The following is a 22,256-nucleotide window of genomic DNA, read 5'->3' on the forward strand; positions in this document are numbered from 1 at the left end:
ACTGTGCATCACACATGTGGGGTCTATAAATTAAATATTGGAGAAGGAGTTCAGGGGGGTCAAGGGATAAAAAAAGCATAATCAGGGGATAATATGATGGCAGGAAATACAGAATTAGTAATTTTAACTGTAAATGTGAATGGGATGAACTCTCCCATCAAACGGAGACGGATAGCAGATTGGATCAAAAGTCAGAACCCTACAATATGTTGTTTACAGGAAACATACTTAAAGCAGGGAGATACATACAGAGTAAAGGTAAAAGGTTGGAGTAGAATCTATTATGCTTCAGGTAAAGCCACAAAAGCAGGTGTTGTCATCCTTATCTCAGATCAAGCAAAAGCAGAAATTCATCTAATTAAAAGAGATAGGGAAGGAAACTATATCCTGCTAAAAGATAGCATAGATAATGAAGCCATATCAATACTAAACATATATGCACCAAGTGGTATAGCATCTAAGTTCCTAAAGAAGCAATAGACAGCAAAACTATAATAGTGGGAGATCTCAACCTTGCCCTCTCAGATTTAGATAAGTCAAACCACAAAAATAAGAAAGAAATTAAAAAGGTAAATAAAACATTAGAAAAACTGGGTATGATAGACCTTTGGAGAAAACTGAATGGTGATAGAAAGGAGTATACTTTCTTCTCAAAAGTTCATGGAACCTATACAAAAATTGACCATATATTAGGACATAAAGATCTCAAAATTAAATGCAGGAAGGCAGAAATAGTAAATTCCTTCTTCTCAGATCACAATGCAATAAGAACTAGATTCAATAAGAAGTTAGGGATAAATAGACCAAAAAGTAATTGGAAACTGAATAATCTCATCTTAAAGAATGACTGGGTGAAACAGCAAATTATAGAAACAATTAATAATTTCACCCAAGATAATGACAACGATGAGACATCATACCAAAATATGTGGGATGCAGCTAAAATGGTAATAAGGGGAAATTTTATATCTTTAGAGGCTTATTTGAACAAAATAGAGAAAGAGAAGATTAATGAATTGGGCCTGCAACTTAAAAAGCTAGAAAAAGACCAAATTAAAACCCCCCAACCAAAAACTAAGGTTGAAATACTAAAATTAAAAGGAGAAATCAATAATAATGAAAGTTAAAAAAAAAACTATTGAATTAATCAATAAAACCAAGAGTTGGTTTTATGAAAAAGCCAATAAAATAGATAAACCCTTGGTAAATCTGATCAGAAAAAGGAAAGAGGAAAATCAAATTGTTAGTCTTACAAATGAAAAGGGGGATCTTTCCAACAATGAAGAGGAAATTAGAGAAATAATGAGTTACTTTGCCCAACTTTATGCCAATAAATTTGATAACTTAAGTGAAATGGACAACTACCTCCAAAAATATAGGCTTCCTAGATTAACAGAGAAGGAGATAAATTGTTTAAATAGTCCCATTTCAGAAAAAGAAATAGAACAAGCTATTAATCAACTTCCCAGGAAAAAATCCCCAGGACCAGATGGATTTACATGTGAATTCTACCAAACATTTAAAGAACAATTAGTCCTACCATAAACGCCTTTTATGACACAGACATGATACTGATACCTAAACCAGGTAGATCGAAAACTGAGAAAGAAAACTATAGACCAATTTCCTTAATGAATATTGATGCTAAAATCTTAAATAAGATATTAGCAAAAAGACTTCAGAAAATCAACCCCAGGGTAATACATTATGATCAAGTAGGATTTAAACCAGTAATGTAGGGCTGGTTTAATATTAGGAAAACTATTAGTATAATTGGCCATATTAATAATCAAATTAATAAAAACCATATGATCATCTCAATAGATGCAGAAAAAGCATTTGATAAAATCCAACATCCATTCCTACTAAAAACGCTTGAAAGTATAGGAATAAATGGACTATTCCTTAAAATAGTCAGGAGCATATATTTAAGACTGTCAGTAAGCATAATATGTAATGGAGGTAAACTGGAACCTTTCCCAGTAAGATCAGGAGTGAAAGAAGATTGCTCACTATCACCATTACTATTCAATATTGTATTAGAAATGCTAGCCTCGGCAATAAGAGTCGAGAAAGAGATTAAAGGAATAAGAGCAGGTAATGGGGAAATCAAACTGTCACTCTTTGCAGATGATATGATGGTATACTTAGAGAATCCCAGAGGTTCTAATAAAAAGTTATTAGAAATAATTCACAACTTTAGCAAAGTTGCTGGATACAAAATAAATCCATATAAATCCTCAGCATGTTTATACATCACCAACAAAATGAAACAGCAAAAGATACAAAAAGAAATTCCATTCAAAACAGATGTTGAGAGTATAAAATATTTGGGAATCCATCTACCAAAGAAAAGTCAGGAATTATATGAGCAAAATTACAAAACACTTTGCTACAAAAATAAAGTCAGATTGAAATAGTTGGAAAGACATTCAGTGCTCTTGGATAGGCTAAGCGAATATAATAAAGATGACAATACTCCCCAAACTAATCTATTTGTTTAGTGCTATACCAATCAGACTCCCAAGAAACTATTTTAATGACCTAGAAAAAATAACAACAAAATTCATATGGAAGAATAAAAGATCGAGAATTTCAAAAGAATTAATGAAAAAAAAAAAAAGTCAGATGAAGGTGACCTAGGTGTATCTGAACCAAAGCTATATTATGTAGCAGCAGTCACGAAAACCATTTGGTATTGGCTGAGAAATAGACCAGTCGATCAGTGGAACAGATTAGGTACAAAGGACAAAATTGGGTACAATTATAGCAATCTAGTGTTTGACAAACCCAAAGATACCAACATTTGGGATAAAAATTCATTATTTGAAAAAAACTGTTGGGAAAACTGGAAATTAGTATGGCAGAAATTAGATATGCATCCACACTTAACACCATATACCAAGATTAGATCAAAATGGATCCATGATTTAGGCATAAAGAATGAGACCATAAATAGATTAGAGGAACAAAGGATAGTCTACCTCTCAGACCTGTGGAGGAGTAAGGATTTGATGACCAGAGGAGAACTAGATGTCATTATTGATCACAAAATAGAAGATTTTGATTACATCAAACTAAAAAGTTTCTGTACAAACAATACTAATGCAAACAAGATTAGAAGGGAAGTAACAAATTGGAAAGCATTTTTACAGTTAAAGGTTCTGATAAAGGTCTCATTTCTAAAATATATAGAGAACTGACCCTAATTTATAAGAAATCAAACCATTATCCAATTGATAAATGGTCAAAGGATATGAACAGACAATTCTCAGATGATGAAATTGAAACTATTTCCACTCATATGAAAGTGTTCCAAACCACTACTGATCAGAGAAATGCAAATTAAGACAACTCTGAGATACCACTACATACCTGTCAGATTGGCTAAGATGACAGGAACAAATAATGATGAATGTTGGAGGGGATGTGGGAAAACTGGGACACTAATACATTGTTGGTGGCGTTGTGAAAGAATCCAACCATTCTGGAGAGCAATTTGGAACTATGCCCAAAAAGTTATTAAACTGTGCATAGCCTTTGATCCAGCATTGCTGCTATTGGGCTTATATCCCAAAGAAATACTGAGGAGGGGAAAGGGACCTGTATGTGCCAAAATGTTTGTGGCAGCCCTTTTCATAGTGGCTAGAAGCTGGAAGATGAATGGATATCCATCAATTAGAGAATGGTTGGGTAAATTTATGGTATATGAAGGTTATGGAATATTATTGCTCTGTAAGAAATGACCAGCAGGAGGAATACAGAGAGGCTTGGAGAGACTTACATCAACTGATGCTGAGTGAAATGAATAGAACAAGAAGATCACTGTACACTTCAACAACAATACTGTATGAGGACGTATTCTGATGGAAGTAGATATCTTCAATATAAAGAAGATCCAACTCACTTCCAGTGGATCAATGATGGACAGAAACAACTACACCAAGAGAAAGAACACTGGGAAGTGAATGTAAATTGTTAGCACTATTGTCTATCCACCCAGGTTACTTATACCTTCTGAATCGAATACTTAATGTGCAACAAGAAAATTGGATTTACACACATATATTGTATCTAGGCTATACTGTAACACATGTAAAATGTATGGGATTGCCTGTCATCTAGGGGAGGGAGTAGAGGGAGGGAGGAGAAAATTTGGAAAAATAAATACAAGGGATAATGTTATAAAAAATTACTCATGCATATATACTGTCAAAAATTTTTATAATTATAAAATTAATAACAAAAAATTTAAAAAAATTATGACAATTAAAACCAGGATTCTACAATTTGTTGTTTAAAATAAACACATTTGAAGCAGAAACACATTTGAATACAGAGTAAAGGAGAAAAGTCTGGAGCAGAATATATTCTGCTTTAACTGAAATTTAAAAAAGAGAGAGGGGATGACAATCTTGATCGCAGACAAAGAAAAAGGAAAAATTGATCTAATTAAAAGAAATGAGAAAAGAAACTAAATCTTAATAAAAGTACTATAGAGAATTATGACATACCAATACTAAACATATATGCACCAAGTGGTATATCATCCAAATTCTTAGAGATGTTAAATAAGTTAGAGGAAGAAATAAATAACAAAACTATATAGTCAGGTACCTCAAACTTTCCTTCTCAGAATTAGATAAATCTAATTACAAAATAAACAAAAAAGCAGTTAAAGATGTGAATAGAATTTCAGAAGTGTTATATATGAAAGACCTCTGGAGAAATGTAATGGTGATAGAAAGGAATACTCCTTTTTATCAGCAGTACATGGCATCTACACAAAAATATTAAAGCATTAAAAATTACAATCAAGTGTACAAAGGCATAAATATAAAATGTATCCATCTCAGATCATGATGCAATAAAAATATATATGTAATAAAGGACCATGAAAAGATAGCTAAAAGTTAATTAGAAAAGAAATAATCTAATCCTAAATAATTAGTTGGTAAAACAATAAATCATAGAAAAAAATCAATAATTTCATCAAAGGAGAAAAGCAATAGTGAGTCAACATCCCAAAGTTTATGTGATTCATTCAAAGCAATTCTTAGGAGAAATTTTATATCTCTAAATGCTTACATCAGTAAAACAGAGAAAACAGAGATAAATGATTTAGACATGCAACTAAAGCTTGGAAAAGAATAAATTAAAAATATCCAATTAAATACCAAATTAGAAATTCTGTAAGTCAAAGGAGAGATTAAGAAAATTCAAATAAAAAAACTATTTAACTAAGAGCTAGTTTGTGAAGAAAAAATAAGAAAAATAAATAAACCTTTGGTTAATATGATTTACAAAAAAAAAAGTGTGAACCTTAGAATTTATACAAGATTTAGTTGGAAAAACTTCCCCATGGTTTTCCCCTTTTGTTCTGTTTTTCTTTTTTCCCTCTCAACATGATTCATAAAGCAATGCATATTAAAAATAAATAAATATTTTTCTTTAAAAAAGGGGGAAAAAAGAAAGAACTTTGGAATAGGTATCACGAGTCCTGGATAGTAGTGTTGCTGGTCAAAAAGTAAAAAAAAAATAGTTTTATAGTGCTTTGGACAGAGTCCTAAATGGTTCTCCAGAATGGTTAAACCATTTCATAATTCTACCAATAGTGGATTAGTTTACCTTTTTTTTGCAAATCCTCTCTAGCATTTAAAATTTTCCTTTACTATCCTGTTAGTATCCAATAGGTGTCAGATGGAGCCTCAGACTTATTTTAATTTACATTTCTCTAATCAGTAGTGATTTGGAACTTTTTTTGATGTGACTATTGATAGTGTCTGTTCATGTCAAGCAACCATTTCTCCACTAGGAAATGGCTTTGATTTTTATAAATATTACTCAGTTCTGTATATATTGAAGAAATGAGGCCTTTATCAAATAAACATTTAAGTTTTTCCCCTTATTTTCCTGCTTATCTTCTAATTTTGACTTTATACAAACCCTTTTTAATTTTATATAACCAAGATTACTTCTTTTACTTTCTGCAGTCCTCTCTGTCAATTGTTTGATTATAAACCCTTCCTTTATCTATAAATATGACAGATAATAGTTTCTATGCTTCCTTAATATAATCATTATATTGTCTTTGATGTGTAATTCTTATTATTCTTTTGACTTTAGCTTGATATACAGTTTCTTCCCTTCAAAACTTATATCTTTAAGTTTATCAAATATTAGATTATTACAGTCATTTATTACTGTGTATATAATATTGTTTCACTGATCCACAATTATGTTTCTTAAATAGTATCAAATTGGATGTTTACTATTCTGTAATATATTTTTAAATCTGGTACTTCTAGAACATTTTTCTTCACATTTTTAATGATTTTCTTGATATTCTTGATCCTTTGTTCTTCCAGATGTCTGTTATTATTTTTTGTAGAACTTCAAAATAATTCTAGACAATTTAGTACTACCTTTTGGCACTGAATAAGTAAATTAATTTTAGTAGAATTATTGTTTTTTTTTATATTGGTTCAGTTTTCCCATAAGCAATTATTATTTTTTCAATTGTTCTGATCTGTGTTTATATGAAAAGTGTTTTGTAATTTTCTTCATATTATTTAGGAACTTGTGTTGACAGATTCTCCATAATTTTACATTATCTGCATTTATTTTAAGTGTAATTTCTCTTTCTGTATTTTCCCATTGACATTTTTGTTTATTTTTTGTAATATATAGAAATGCTAATAACATATGTGGACTTACTTTATTATTTTTTCTGGATAATTAATAATTTTATTATTATTAATTAATTAATTATGCTAGCTAATAATTAATAAACTCTCAAATATCAAACTCATGGAACCCACTCAAAACCTCAATGCTTGTATGCCTTCTTTTGAAAGAGTGGATATTCCTGAGGGTGACAATCAACTCTGGTTGATTTAACAATTAATAAGAAAATTCTAATGAGGGACTGTTTGATTATGACTGTGATCATTCTTGTTCCCAGATCAGCCTCAGTCACAGGCAGTCTATAAAAAGAATATACCACTCCCTCCTCCATCCAAGCCTCAGTAGAACATAATGGACTGTTTCATTTGGACAGAGTCTGAACAAGGGTTGAAAAGAAAGTTAATCAAATTTCATTATCAGCAATGTCCTTCAAATTCTGGCTTGACCTAATAAAGAATAAAGAACTAAGGAGGGAAAAATTCCTGGATCTTCACAATAACTTCACTTTAATGATCATTTCACATTCTCTTTCCTTTTAATTTATACATGTGTATTTATGCAAAACATTTTCATATTAGTCATGTTGTGATACAAAATACAAACAAAAAATTAAGAATAATAAAAGAAAGTTTTAAAATACAGCATGGCACAAGTATGTTTTCAGTATTCAGACACCCTTAGTTCTTTCTCTGGGAATGGATATCATTTTTCATCATAACATAATAAATTCTTCAGAATTGTCTTAGATCACTGCTAACAATAGCTAATTCATTCACAGCTTATCAAATTACTTTTTACAGCTATTACTTTTTAAACTATACATTTCATTTTGTATCTGATCATGTAAGTCCTTTCAGGTTTTTTTTTATTGTTGCTGTTGTTGTTATTATTGTTGTTGTTGTTGTTGTTGTTGTTGTTGTTGTTGTTGTTTTGTTTTGTTTTGAGAACATACTGCTCATCATATTTATAGCAAAATGTGGATTTATTTTATATCCTGTAATCTCACTAAAATTATTATTTCAATTAGTTTTTTAGTTGATTTTCTAAGGTTCTCTAAGTGTGACATCATTTCATCTGCAAAGAGAAGTATGTTTCTTCATTGTTTATACTTATCACTTTAATTTTTTTCTCTTATTGCTAAAACTAGCATTTATAGTGTAACACTGAATAACAGGGATGATAATGGTCACTCGTCTCAGCCTTGAATTTATTAAAAAGATTTCTTCTTTATCTTCATTAAAGATAATGCCTGCTCTTGGTTTTATAAATAGCACCTATTTATTATTTTAAGAAAAGCTCTTTTTATTCCTTTGTTTTCTAATGTTTTAATTGAAATAGGCAATGTACTTTGTAAAAACTATTTCTGCATTTGTTAATATTATTATGTGATTTTTCTTGTTATTTTATTGATAGGATCAGTCGTGCTTAGTTTTCCTAATATTGAACCAGCCTTGCAATCCTGGTACAGATCCTGCCTGGTCAGACTTTTTATTTTCTGTTAGATTGATATTGTTTTCCTGCTTTAAGTTTTTTTTTTTTTTTTTTTTTTTTTACATGGATAGACATTAAACAAATTGTTCTATAGTTTTCTTTTTCTGTTTTTTCCTCTCCCTAATTTAGGTATTAAAATGATACTTTTTCAAAGTATCATTAAATCCCTTGTTTACCTATTTTTAAAATAATTTATTTAATATAATATAATATAATTAATTGTTTGAATGATTGGTAGAATTCACTTGTAAATCCATCTTGTTTTGGGAGTTTTTTCCTCCTCTTTGTGCACTAGCTCATTTATATCTTGTTCAATTTCCTTTTCTAAGATAGGGTTATTTTTTTCCTCTACTGTTACATCCATATCACTTAGAATATCCATTTCCTGGTATATAATTGGGAAAAATAATTTCTAATAATTGCTTAATTTTCTCTTCATGTTGCATTTACTCTTTTCATTTTTAATATTGAAAATTTGATTTTCTTTTTATATTTACAAAATAAAATTAATTAATGTCTAAACTAGCTTCTAATTTTATTTATTAGTTCAATGTTTTTTTTTCAATTTCAATTTTTAAATATCTCCTTTGATTTTTAGTATTTTTTTCTTTATATTAAATCAGCAAGATTATTTAAATAGCTTTCCCTAGTGTTTTTGATTGTATGCCCAAATATTTGCTCTCATTTTTATTGGCAATTTGAATTAAATTACTTTTCTAGGGTCACACAGTTAGTAAGTGTTAAGTGTCTGGGGTCCAATTTGAACTCAGCTCTTTCTGATTTGGTTCTCTATCCCTTGCACCATCTAGTTATCTTAGCATCCAAATTATTAAAATGAAAAGTTAAGTGAGTTACATGTTCATGATTTAAAAAGAAATACATTATGGAACATGGAATAAATAATTTTGATTGAATTAAATTAAAATCTTTAGCACAAACAAAATCAATGCAACTACAATTAGATGGAAAGTATAAAGCTGAGAAACAATCTTTATAGCAAGCATCTCTGATAAAGACCTCATTTTTCAAATATATAAACTGAGTCAAATTTATTTTATCATAATGTAGTATGAAAAATGTAAAAAAAATTTTTAAAGAATTTTTGAAAATCCTCTATTTCATTAAATGTTCATTTTGTCCTCTTAGCTGTTATATTCAGTTTTATTACTTAGATTATTATTGGCTTTAACCTTGACTCCTTTTCTTTCCAGAATATCAGATTTCAAACTGTCTGATCCTTTAATGTGGAAGGTGCTACATCTTATGTGATCTTCACTATGGATTAAATATATCTGAATTGCTTCTTTCTGGCTATTTACAAGATTTTCTTCTTGATCTGAAAGCTCTGGAATTTGGCTTTAATAATTCTAGGATTTTTATTTTGAGATCCCTTTAAAAAGGTAATTAGTGATTTCTTTCACTTTATATTTTATAGTCCGATTCTAAGATAATGGGGAAGTCTTCTTTTATAATTTCTTGAAATATGATGCCTAGGCATTTTATATCATGATTTTCAAGTAGACCAATATTTCTTACATTATCTTTACTTGATCTAGTTTGCATGTCAGTTGTTTTCTGATTAGATATTCTACACCTTTTCCCCCATTATTTTGATTTTCTTTACAGTTTCTTTCAATCTTATAGACTTCTTAGCTTCTACTTGCCCAATTACAACTTATAAAGAATTTTTTTTTCCTTCAGAGAGGTTTTGTATCTCTTTATTTGGGAAATTCTACTTTTTATGGAGTTCTTTTTTCAGTGAAATTGAACGAGTCTCTTTCCATTTGGCCAATTCTGTTTTTTAATGTGTTATTTTATTCAGAATGTTTTGTGCTTTGCTGAGCTATTAACTCTCTTTTCATTATTTTCTTTCATTTTAATTTCTTTTCCCAAATTTTCCTCTACCTCTCTTCCCTCTTTATTTAGCTCTTCCAGGAATTTTTGTTGATCTTGAATTGTTTGCTTTTTTTCTCTTAGAATTTTTGTTTGTAGCTATACACAAATTGTTATCTTCTCAATTTGTGTCTTGATATTCCTTGTCACCATAGTAATTTTTTTATGGTCAGAATCTTGTTTTCTTATTTGCTGATTTTTTCAGTCTGTTTCTTGACTTTTGACTTTGTTATAATTTGACTCTGACCATTTAATGTGTGGGGTATGGCAGAGGGTTGTCTCAGCTTCAAATTTCCATGCTGCTGTTTTAAACAGCTAATTCTAGAGATTTATAAGTTTGTGGTGTTTCCAAGGGAGTGTTATCTGAGGAGTGTTTTGGCCACTACTCTTCTTGTCTGTATTCTAGTCTTTATTCATGTTCCCCCACAGCTACAAACATTAATATTTTTCTCTGCCCTGGAATTTCAATCAGGACTTGTACATGGGCAATGGAGTTGTCAGGTGGCCTTCATTGCAACAGTGACAGCTCAGAGGTCCACTTTAATCTCTTTCAGACATTTGCTAATCCTCTTGCCATTTCTGTGCTGAAAGCTCCCCAAATTATTGCTACTCTTATCACTACTGCCTCCAAGAATCTTCTATGAGAGTTGCTATCATGCATCCTCTGAGTCAGCTCCCATACTGGTTTCATAGAACCCTTCTTCTGATCCCTTCGTTATTTGGTACTGGAAAGCATATAACATTCCAAATTTCTGGTAGTTTTTTTCCCACTTCAAAAATCAATTTGACATATTATTTTTAAGTTATTTGGAGGGAAATGTTAGGAGAATTTGATTAGATTGATGATTAGATTGATGCCTCTATTCTAGCATCTTGGATCTGTCCCTCATATATATAGAGCTAGGTATAGATCCTCAAAACAGCCCTTGAAGTAAAGTGCTATAAATACAAATTTCCTTATTTTGAAGATAGATTCACACATTTGGTAAGGAAGGTCTTGCACTTGGTAAGTGTGTCATGAGGGAACTGAATTCAGGTTTTATTTATTTTTTTTACTCAAAGTGTGCTGTTCTATCCAGTGAAAAGCCTCAAGTTCATGCCCCGTGATGATTGATTTTTTTTTTAATGGGATTATTAGTTTGGAGGATAGAAGACTGAGAGGGGTTAGGGGTGGGGGGAAGGAAGAAAGGAAGGAATGAAGGAACAAAGGAAGGAAGGAATGAAGGAATGAAGGAAGAAAGAAAGAGAAAAGACAGTAGGAGGGAGAAAAGAAGAGAGAGAGAGAGGGAAAGAGAGAAGGGAGGTAGGGAGGAAGGAAGGAGGGAGGTGGAGAAAAACTTCCTAAGAATGAGAACTGTTCATAAAGTTGAATTGCTGCCTTGAAAAGTAATGTGTTCCTCTGTTCAGAAAATTTTAAATCAGAAGCTGGGTGCAATGAAACCCCTGAAGATGAATGTGTATTGCAAAGTCTTGACCATGATGCTCCATTAGGAAATGATGTCAGGTGTACTTAAATGCTGGCCAGAATGCCAATATACTGTCTCTCTCTGGTACCCAGGGCTATAACAGTAGTCTAAAGTAATTTCCTGGGCTGGACTGGTGATCTCTGTTAATTTGTGGAAGGGCTGCTGCAGACTGTTGTGGGAATTAGCTTTCACTATCTTCAAAACCCAGTTTATAATTGGAAGATTATCAGAGAGCTAGGTCCATCTGTGGTTCTCAATGAGGATTCAAAAACTCTCCCCTAATAACTGAGGACACAGATTTTCAGCTTTAATGTGAGGGATCAGCCAATTTTCAGGAAGGGAATGCAAAAGTAAGGGACTCAGTAGGAACAGAGTTGGCTATGTGGCTTTGTCTCTTCTAGCCTATAGAATGAAGACTTGAATCTTCTGTTTGAGGAAAAGATTTGGTAATATCTGAAATGAAAACTGTAGATAGAAGATTGGTCTCACCTCCATTTTCAATGATTTCATTAATTCTCTATCCACTTCTTCATCTCTGAGTCACCTTCTGCCTCCATATTCCTTTGTTTTTACTTTCTGATTTGTAAAATATAGTGTTAATAACCATTTAACACACAACTCTGAACAGTTGAAACTGTCATCCCTATTTCTTCCTCTCCATCATTATTCAGTGACTTCATGTAGCATCTTAGTTAAAAGAAGATACTCCTCAGTCTTAATTGAAAACTTCTAAGCACTGGATTTGGAATAAGAAAGACTTAGGTTCAAACGTTACCTTTAGATATTAGACATTTGACCTTGAACAAGTCATCTAACTGTGAATCATTAACCCTATATATAAAATGCGTAGATTGGATATGATGGTCTCTACAATCCATTCCAGCTTTAGATTTATGATCCAACGTCTCAAGATTTTTATCATTTATAATTTTATTTTTTTATTTCATATTATTCCTTAAAATAATCTATTTCACTCTTCCCCTATCCAAATAAATGTCAAAATCGTATGTAACTCTGGGGCAGCTAGGTGGTGCAGTGGATAGAGAACCAGCCCTGAATTCAGGAGGACCTGAGTTCAAATCTGGTCTCAGACACTTAACACTTCCTAGCTGTGTGACCCTGGGCAAGTCACTTAACCCCAGCCTCAAAAAAAAATCTTATCTAACTCTACAATATTGTGTGTATTTGTCTTCTGGAACCATTTCATTAGCCTCATTCAATCCCTCACCTTTTCTTCCCCATATTACAGTAATAGCCTTCTTGATTACTCATAATCTTTCCCTTCCCCAACCCATCTTCCAAATAGTAGCCAAATTCCAAAACTGCAAACCTGAGTATTTTGTACCATTCTTAAAACACAACAAACTCCTGTGATTCATTTTAGTAGCTAGTATAAAAATATATAACCCCTTTGGTTTTTAAAGTTCTTCACAACCTTACCCTCTGTCAATCTCTCCTTTCTTATTATATATTGTTCTTCTCATCAGGCTCTGTAGTGTAGACATAGTAGACCCACCTGGTAGGCCCCAGAAATGATTCTCCATCTCATATCTGTTCATCTCTGCATTTGTCCTCCCTCACTCCAGAATTATTTTTTTTCTTTTAACCTTCAACTATTTGATGGTATTACCCAAATATTTCTTGTACTAGCTTTGTAATTGATTTGATATATATATATATATATATATATATATATATATATATATATATATATATATATATATATATATAATATATAGTTTATATATGTCTGTGTATGTATGCACACATACATATATGGGTATACATATACCTATGAGTGTGTGGATATGGTCATTCTTCATTAGAATATAAGTTCTCTTTGTTCTTATATCCCCAGAATCTAGAACAGAGTCTCACATGCATGGTACTTTTAAAAAATAATGTTGATTAAATATAGGACATTAATAATGACAATAATATTAATAATGCTATACTTAGCTAGTATTTATATAACACTTAATATCTACCAGGTACTAGGCTAAGCATTTCACAATTATTAATACTTTTGATCCCTCAACAACCTTGAGTTGTTGCTGTTGTTTAGTTGTTTTTCAGCTGTATCACTGGAGTTTTCTTAACAAAGATACTGGTGTGGCTTCTCATCATCTACTCCAGCTCATTTTATAAATAAGGAACTGAGGCAAATAGGGTTACTTTATTTGCTCAGAGTCACACAGCTAGCAAGTGTTTAAAGTCAGATTTGAACTTAGGAAGATGAGTCTTCTTGATTCCAAAACTAGCATTCTATCTAGCCACGCCCCAGTATCCATGAAGGAAAGTTAGTGCTATTATCATTACCAATTTCCAGATGTGGAAACTGAAGCAAATAAAAATTAAGTGACTTATCAAGGGACACCTAGCATTGTCTATAGCCATATTTGAATTCAAGACTTCCTGAATCTAGGCTCTTTCTTTCTGTTGTGTTACCTAGCAGTACTACTCAGAATGTGGACAGCTCCATGTGGTGGGTTTATGGAAGAAGATGGCATAGATTATTGAAAACAAGAGATCATGGATGGGTCATAATCATAATTAAAAGATATACTCATATCCATGAGATCACAAACCCACTGAAATATCAATAGAGTCCCAGTACCTTCCTTGATTTATTATTGGCATTTTGTAAATATTCGATGAATTGCTAGAATTCTATAGACCAACTCAACCAAAAGAGTTAAAATGCGGGAGATTCTATGAACAGCCACTGGCTCCTTTTGTCTCTGCCAACAAAGCAAATGAGTTTTGACTTTTATGGGTTTTTTTCCTAATCCTTATTTCCATACAATGTTTAAAAAAGCCAACAAAACTCTAAAATTAATATCATGATTTTTTTAACCATACTGACCTTTTAAAAATCTCACTCTCACTCTTTTCCCCTTCATTATTCGCTGAGGGAAAAAAAGTGAATCTTATGAAAGAGGTCACATTGCAATCACTAAATTTGCCTCCTGGCCCCTTCTCCAGACATTAATATCATTGTATTCCTCTGTCACTCTGCCAGTTACTGAGATGCTGTTTCTGAACCCACTGCTTTTTGGAGCCTGGCTTTCTAAGAAAACAGACCGGGTATGTGATCTATCAGTGACATTTGGTCCACTTTAAATTAGCCTGTCTGCAAGGCTGGAGAAATTACTCTGAAGGAAAGTTGCTTAAAGTTCATTTTTGATTACAGTGATAGAAGCCACAGTAGTTAAAGGCCTTCAGCAGCTGAGGTAAAGGAAAAGAGAAAGACTGTCATCAGCCAAAGGTAATAGGCAGTTCCAGACCCAGGAGATGAAAAATGCTTCTCAATTACCAGCCCCCAACAATTCAGTTTTGTAAGCTAGAACAGGGACTCCCAATGAATGGATGGATGAATGAAAATCATTTATATATATATATATATATACATATATATATATATATATATATACATATATACATACATATATATACACACACATACACACACATATATATGTACATATACACACATGTTTGTATATACATATATATACACACACATATATATTTATGTACATATATATACACATATATATATACATATACATACACACACACACACACACACACACATATATATATATACACACACACACACACACACACACACACACACACATACATATATCTTTAGGAATGGTAGTCAAGACAGGGAATTATAAACTTGGAATAGCTTTACCTAAGTAATCTTTGTGAGAGACTTATCCTCTTCTCTTTATGTTTTGTCTAGGTTGGAGTTTGAAGTCCCTTTCTCTAAAAAGGTGATACCAACTATAATATATACCAGGAAGGAGTCCATTATCATTACTATTAGCACAACAGTAGTGTCCACTGATATTCATTAGGGATTTTTTTTAAGGAAAATCAATCTAAAAACAATCAGTAGGTGAAATATTACACTTTTCTCCTGAGTAAGCTCACACTGTCTTTAAGATCAAATACAAAAGTCTATTTGACATAGAATTTTTTTTTCATAATCCAGTGTCCTAATTACTATTTCAGCTTTATTGCATGTTACTTTCCTCTATACACTTTAAAGTGAAGCCATTCTGATGTTCTTGTTATTCCTCATATAAAATTCTCTCCTTGTTATCTCTATGTATACCCAGTTCTTCATCTTTGGAGCACAGTAATCTCTTTGTTTCCTTCAGACTTCCTTTAAATGTCACCTTCTACATGAAGCTGATGTAAAAGAACTGTGTCCCCTGATCTTTGTGGAGAGTGGGCCATTTGGCCTGAGGAAATTCCCAATGGAGACTCCGGTGGGTGGGGATCATTTTTAAGAATTTCCCCATGCCAGCTGGCCTACCCTCCACAAAGATCAGGGGACACAGTTCTATTACATCAAAGCCTTCCTTGATTCCCAAATGGTGCCATCATGTCCAAAACAATTACCTTCTATTTATATAGAAAATGAGGCTAATGACTTTGCACAGCTCTGCAGTATTTAAATGCAATTCACTTCAAGATATCATCCTCTTAATGCCATTGATACTCTTTAAGAATGAAGGATAGGGACAGCTAGGTGGCACAATGGATAGAGCACCAGCCCTGAATTCAGGAGGACCCGAGTTCAAATTTGGTCTCAGACACTTAACACTTCCTAGCTGTGTGACCCTGGGCGAGTCACATAACCCCAGGCTCAGGGAAAAAAAAAAGAATGAGGGATAAACAACTCTGGCCTTCACTGGTTGACCAATAACAGATTTCAGCCTAAATCTCATTTGTTCATTGTTTGCATTTTGATAGCTCTCAGTAAATGCAAATAGCAAATGTTTTTCCTTCTGGACAGAAACTCTGAAGGTCTTACTCTCTCAGAATGATTCTTTTGGAAAGGCAATCAAGACCAACTTTCATCTCAGTTTTCACTTCACCTTTAATCACTGAATGGTGATTGCTTCAGATAAATTGTTATCTGGAAAAAACCTTTGCTTAAAAAGGCTAACATTTCCCACTAAATCCTGGGTCACCATCAGCCATCTTGACTTATGTCTTGAACTGGACTGGGATGACTTTGGAAGAGAGTGAAATTGATGGTTTTGCATAGCTCTGCCTCAGTTAAATTCAATTTACTTGCAAATAAAGATATCACCCACCTATTTTCAGTAGTAACTCTTTGAGAATGAAAAAAAAAACACAATAACAACAACAAAAACAATAAAAGGCAGAATCTACAGCTTCTAGAAGCAGCCCATTTTGAGATCATGCAAATTATTGAGGTGATTTTGGCTTTTGCTTTTTTTCACCGGGATCAAACCTGAAATTTTCACTTTTTTACTTGTACCTAGTTATGTCCTTTTGGATCAAGAAGACCAAGTTCAAATCTTTGCCCTATGTTAGTTTTCTAATACATAAAAACAAACTAAAACTTTCCTCCAATATCTTTTCTCCTAAATATTTCTAGTTTCTTATACTAATCCTGACATGGAATTGATTGGAAAATCATTTACCAAATTGATTGCCTTGATCTTCAATGTTTTTGTTTCCAAAGCATGTGGTCTTTCTATTATCCTTCTGTATTATCTGTTTAAAGGTGACTTCTGAACTTCAAAATGTAGTGGAAAGAAGAATGAGAAGAGGGAATAGTACCTGTCTGTTTTCCTCAAGAATTCTGTTCAAGTTACCCTTTCCTGCTAAAGAAGGTTAATGCTTTAAGTAAGTGAGATACTTGATTCCTCTCCACCTACTTGCTCATTTGGTGAAGTCTTGGTCAACTCCCAGTTTCTAATCTGGGTTTCTTCATTATCACACATTATCAGGGATATTTCTGAGGCAATATGTTAAGTAAAAATCTGATTTGTTGGTAATATTTTATTCCATTGGCTGCATCCAAACAAACACAAAAAGCAACATCAGATCCGGGATACTCTTAAGTACCAGGCAAATCCTCCACTGGATTTCCTGGCCATATGGTAACCAAGTTATCACGTCACCAACAATAAAGAAACCTGCCTTGACTCACTGAGAAATTTCCAGTGACATTCTAGCCTAGAGGCTTCATAAAATCAGCTACATTTAAGAACACTTTCATCCTTGATCAATTTGAGAAAACACACATATATTTCTTTCTTTCTTTTTTTAATTCACTTGATGGGCATTGAAGGAAATTGTACAAGTTTCTCAAAGGAAGAGCTATAATAACTTTTGGCCCTCAGCCATGATTTCTTGTTGTTTGACAACCCTATTGAATTGGTGGAATTTTTGTTTGCCCCACTAAAGGAAAATCCTTCCCAGAGCAGATGTAAACATTTTGCAAACCTGAAATTTATCATTTGCCATGTAAAAATCAAACAATGTGTCTGTGCATGTGTGCATGTAGGGATAGACTAGCTAAGATCTAATACAATAGGATCCTATATTTACAGGTAAAAAGGATATCCAATATTATCTATTCAAACTCCCACATTATATGAATCAGAAAACTAAGACCCCTAAACAGGAAATGGGTTGTCCAAAATGTTTGTTGTTGTTCAATCATTCCAGTCATGGCCAACCCTTCATGATCCTATTTAGGGTTTTCTTAGCAAATATAATGGAGTAATCATTCTCTACTACCTTCTCCAGATTGTTTTATAGATGGGAAAAACTGAAGAAAATGGCAGCTAAGTGACCTACTTGAGGTCACAAAACTAATAAGTGTCTGAGGTCAGATTTGACCTCAGGAAGGTGAATCTTCCTGACTCCAGGTCCAGTACTGTATCCCCAGAGTCACTTAGTTGTGCAAAATGTAATGGATATTTAAAAGAAGAGGTATTATCAACATTGCCATCAGCAGGAGCATCTTCATCAACATCATCTGAAATGTTAAATCATCATGTAAGGGGAAACACCTATCTAAATTAATCTTGAAGGGAGGTAAGAATTCTCACAGGCAAAAGTAAAAAAGAAATACATTTCAGGCATGTGGGAGGAAGTTTTTGTAAAAGCACAAAAAGGAAAGATGGAATGCTGAATTTGGAGAAAAGCAAATAATCCAGTTTGCCTGGAACATAGTGAATAAGAGATAATTATGTAAAATAAGTCTAGGATAGTAAACTGAAATTAAAGTGTGGAGGGCTTAAAATGCTAGATTAAGGAGTTGGTATTTTATAATAAAGATAATAGTGAGTCACTGGAGCTTCTTCATCAAGAAAATGAGAGGGTCAAAGCTGTGATTTAGAAATATTATGAGCTCCTTTATGGAAGAGAGGCATATGCTGATGCAGGAAGCCAATTCAAAAGTTACTACTACTCTCCATGAAAGAGAAAGTCATCCATTGAAGTAAGATTATTGGTCCTATGAGTGGGAGAGAAAGTCTATGGAGAAATGTTGTGCAGGTTTATTCAACAACACATTACAGCTGATTGGACATGAGGAAAGATCAAGGAGAAAGGATCAAGATTGTCTGTGAGTATTATTAAGAGTTAATCAGATATCTATTCAGACTATTATCTTGGTCATTTCTTAAATACCCATGCTTTACCTCAAAGAAATAATTCTAATTAGACTATCATGCATTGATTACAGGCAAACTATCATGATAAGTTAAAAACAAATGAACCTTTGGTTCCCTTCCAACCCTAACACAGTGGCAGGTTTCTCCATGAAATCTTTGTTTCCAGACTAAATGCCACAAAAGCCAAGAGCATAGGAAGCATCTGTCACTGAAATGGAAGATTTATGGTCTATAACCATCTTATGATGATGCTTTCATCCAATGCGTCAACATTTATTCCAGAATCAGAATCTCTGAATTAGAAGGAAACTCAGAGGCAATCAAATATGATTCATACTCAAAGAAAAATTCCTTCTATGTCATAAATGACAAATGATTATCCAGACTCTACTCAAAGATATTGAAATATTGCTACTTTCTCAGATACTACTACTTCCTCAGGCAGCCCATTCTACTTTGGGATGAGCCTAATTATTAGAAAGATTTGCTTTTTGTTTCTTTGTTTTCTTCAAGTAAAGCCAAACATTGCCACTATGCAACTTTTACTTATTTTTCTAAACAGCGTTCTCACAATAAATAGGAAAATGGTGATAGCTAGAATACGTGTAACTTATTAAGGTTTGTAAAGCACTTTCCATATATCATTACATTTGATTTTCACAAAAACTGCGTGAGATAAGGGACATATCCCTATTTTTACATATGAAAAATAAAGCAAACAGAGGTTAAATGGTTTGCTCAGGATCACATAACTAATAAGTGGGTAAGATTAGATTTTAACTTGAATCTTCCTAAATATCCCAAGACCACTACTCTATATATTATGCCACTAATTATCTATAAAATAAGCATAATTCCTTTTCCATATGACATTCTTTTAAATTATTAAAGCTATCATGCTCTGTTTTCTCTCCTCATGTCCAATCTCTGGCATCCAGTTTATCCATATCCATTTTTCAATAGGTGTGGTGTGATATGACCTACAGGTTCTATACTTTGAGGTTACTCTTTTTATACCATAGATTCTTAATGTGTATGTGTGTGTACATGTGTGTGATGTGAACTTCTTTATTGGTCTGGTGAAGTCTTATAGATAATACTTTCTTGGGATAATTTTTTAAATGCAGAAACTAAAAAATAGACAAAAAATAGAATTACCAGATAATTTATTAAATTGAATTAAGGTATGTATATATGTATGTTCACATACACTATATTTCAATGAAATAAATATATATTTATATATATACATATATATGCATAACATATATAGATACATAACATATATATACATAACATGATATATATATATATGCATATGTACATACACTATTCATAATACATATTGGATTAAAAAAATACAAATGGAAATTATCTGTATAGAGAGATCACTGCCATGTCATGGCAAAGGGGCTTGCATAGTTCAATGAAAACTATGAGCTTTAGCTCATAGTTTTAGTGCAGGATTATCCAAGACAGACAGATCATAGTGAAAAATTCTACCACTGGATAATGAAATTGCAAACCACTTCATTGTCTTTTCCAAGAAAACCCCGTAGACATATATATATATATATATATATATATATATATATATATATATATATGTTTTTAAAAACATAACACTAAAAAATGAGCTCCTTAAGTAGAAATGTTTTCGACATGTTACTCTGAAAAAGCAGAGGACAACTACAAGTAGCTCCAACACTACTAATAAAGCAGCTAGGCCAAAATACTCAGCTGTGGATGCATCTGATGATTAGAGAAAAGTCCAATAAAGTAAAGATCGATATTACATAGGAATCTGGAATGTAAGATCAATGAAGCAAGATAAGCTGGATATGATCAAATAAGAGAAGAAAAATTAAACATTGACATTTTAGGTAAACTTAAATGGATGAGAATAGGTGAATTTATTTTAAGCATGACATATATTACTATGGGTAAAAATCCCAATAAAAGAGTGAAAAAATCCGTACTTATATACTCTCAAACATGAGAGAATGTTATGTGTTTGAATAGAAAGCAAACCATTCAATACCACGGTAATACAGGTCTGTCTTCCAAACTAATGCTGAAGAGCCAAAAGTTGATCATTTCTATAAAGACCTACAACATCTTCTAGAAATAAAAACAACAACAAAGACATAACATTCATCATAGGGGATTAGAATGCAAAAGGAGGTAATAAAAGATAATTGAAATAACAGAAAGTTTGTCCTTGTAGTGCAAGATTCATCAGTACAGAAATAATTCTGGTCATAACAGGTACTTTTTTTCAACAATCCAAAAGCCTACTGAACACAAGGACATCACTAGATAGTCAATATCAAAATCAGATTGATTATATACTTTGCAGCCAATAGTGGATAAGCTCTATACAATCAAATAAAAATATGAATTAGAGCAGAATGTGGCTCAGAGCATGAGTTTTTTATTGCAAAATTCAGACTTTAATTGAAGAATGTAAGAAAAACTATTAGACTGTATAAGTGTGATCCAAATAATAGCCCTTAGGAATATTAACTGGAAGTGATGACTAGATTTAAGTCATTAGATCTGGTAGAGTCCTTGAAGAACTATAGATAAACCATTCTAGAGAACAATTTGGAGTTTTGCCAAAAGGGCTGTAAAACTGCTTACCCTTTGTTCCAGCAATATAACCACTAGGTCTATATCTCAAGATTAAAATACATACATATATATATATATATATATATATGTATATGACTCTATATTTAGAAAGCTGTGATCTTTCTATGATTGGTAGGAAATGAGTGGATGCTTATCAGTTGTGGGCTGAACAAGTTGGGTTATGTCATTGCAATTAAATTGTATTGTGTAGGAAGAAGCTAGGTGGTGGAGTAGATAGAATATCAGCCCTACAGTGAGAATGACCTAAGTTCAAATCTGGCCCCACATACTTGAAAATTACTACCTGCATGACTTTGGGTGAGTCAATTAACCCTGATTGCCAAAAGAAGGAAGGAAGGAAAGAAGGAAGGAAGGAAGGAAAGAGGGAAGGAAGGAAGGAAGGAAGGAAAGAAGGAAGGAAGGAAGGAAGGAAGGAAGGAAGGAAGGAAGGAAGGAAGGAAGGAAGGAAGGAAGGAAGGAAGGAAGGAAGGAAGGAAGGAAGGAAGGAAGGAAGGAAGGAAGGAAGGAAGGAAGGAAAGAAGGAAGGAAGGAAAGAAGGAAAGAAAGAAAGAAGGAAAGAAGGAAGGAAAGAAGGAAGGAGGGAGGGAGGGAGGGGAAGGAAGGA

This window comes from Sminthopsis crassicaudata, chromosome 3 (assembly GCF_048593235.1).
Source record: "Sminthopsis crassicaudata isolate SCR6 chromosome 3, ASM4859323v1, whole genome shotgun sequence".
Lineage (NCBI taxonomy): Eukaryota > Metazoa > Chordata > Mammalia > Dasyuromorphia > Dasyuridae > Sminthopsis > Sminthopsis crassicaudata.